Consider the following 1,458-nt stretch of genomic DNA (forward strand, 5'->3'; position numbering starts at 1 on the left):
GAACCTGTGGCCTTGGTGTTATCAGCACCACACTCTACCAAGTGAGCCACAGGCTGGCCCTCTAATGTGTATTTATCAACTGCTTATTATGTATAATGCTGAGTTACCCACTGAATATCCAATAGAAATTGTCTGCAGTGACTATCCCTGTACAATATACTTTCTCAAAATGAATTATTTTCCACCTTATTGCCACATATAGGGTTATTTATGCTGTTTCATTCTCTTAGTCCATTGCCCCGGTGAGGATATTTTGCATTTTTAAATACACTTTTGTTTTCAATATATTTCTCTTCCTCTGTCCTATAAGAGTATCTTAATGCCAAATGCACACACCGCTGAAAATGAATGTGTCGGTACCTTTTGTTTTGGGGTAGATAAGAGTATGTAAAATCTTGCCAAGCAAACCCAGGGCACATAGCCAGAAGTACTCCACAGAAATGGCAGATCTCCACAACCCAGCCTTCACAGTGGGAAAACACAAATGACTGAAGTCTTTGAAAGTACCAATACAACTGTATGTGTCCAGACACTGCTTTCTCTCCAAAAGAAAGCCAAAGTCATTGAGGTTGTTATGGGGGACCTCTGGTTGTGTGAGTTAAAGATCTTCCTCTCTTCTCTGAGAGAGGCGAAGAAGATGAAAGAGAAGACGGGATGGAGAAGAGGAAAAGGAAGGAAAGGAAAGGAAGACAACAATACACTGTACACAGAAGGCTGTCAACATATATCTGCCATTTACACGATGCTCAGAATCTCACAAATAACTGAGAATAATTATTTGGGGTTTTCTCAAAACACTTATGAAAGAAACCAAACAAGTTTTCTCTATTTGACCCCGTACACTTCATTCAGCCTCTCTTATCTTATACCAACCTGATTTTGCTTAAGTTATCGTCCGCCTCAGCTTTTCACAGGAGCTTTCTTTTATGGATTTTCCATCCAGCAAATGTTTCTGTTCCACGGCTGGGCAGATCCGACCACAGCATGCTTGGCTACGGACTGTAGCAGCTCACCCTCAGCAGCTCCAACCTGCAGGGGCAAAGGCCAGAAGCCACAGTAAGGATTCCTCTTCTCAAACACTCTCTTCCTCTAAAGGCTATATACTTGTCAAGATAACTTCAAACATCTTCCTAATGTTTAAAATCATTAATGAACAGAGACAACAGCCTTTAAGGTATCCTAAAGACAAGTTTGGACTATCCTGAGGGGAAGATTGAAGTATTTAATCATTTTTGAAAAGGTTTGACCAAATGATTATGCTCTGTTTGTGGAAAATTTAAAAGCCAGATGTTTTAATTAACCACGGAAAACACAAGCTACAACTAAAATTTCATGAATACACTGATCTTCCCCATGGAAAACCACAGGAATGTTCTGGCAGGGCTCAGTCTGAATTCTTAGGACAGAGAGGGCTGGAATCATTCCCCTTAGGAACTCAAACAGAAAATTAACTTGCTC

The 1,458-nt window shown here is 40.5% G+C and overlaps 1 protein-coding gene across 1 annotated transcript in view; it reads right to left on the reverse strand.

Annotated features, from left to right (window-relative positions):
* Positions 1–1,458, reverse strand: part of LOC103587128 (amyloid beta A4 precursor protein-binding family B member 2-like) — a 119,343-nt gene that overhangs the window by 116,109 nt on the left and 1,776 nt on the right. The window contains exon 2 of the mRNA XM_008568541.1: positions 874–1,029. The gene's annotated coding sequence lies outside the window, so the exon portion shown is untranslated. The remainder of the gene's footprint in view (positions 1–873; positions 1,030–1,458) is intronic.

The sequence above is a fragment of the Galeopterus variegatus genome, unplaced genomic scaffold, assembly GCF_000696425.1.
Source record: "Galeopterus variegatus unplaced genomic scaffold, G_variegatus-3.0.2 Scaffold421, whole genome shotgun sequence".
NCBI lineage: Eukaryota > Metazoa > Chordata > Mammalia > Dermoptera > Cynocephalidae > Galeopterus > Galeopterus variegatus.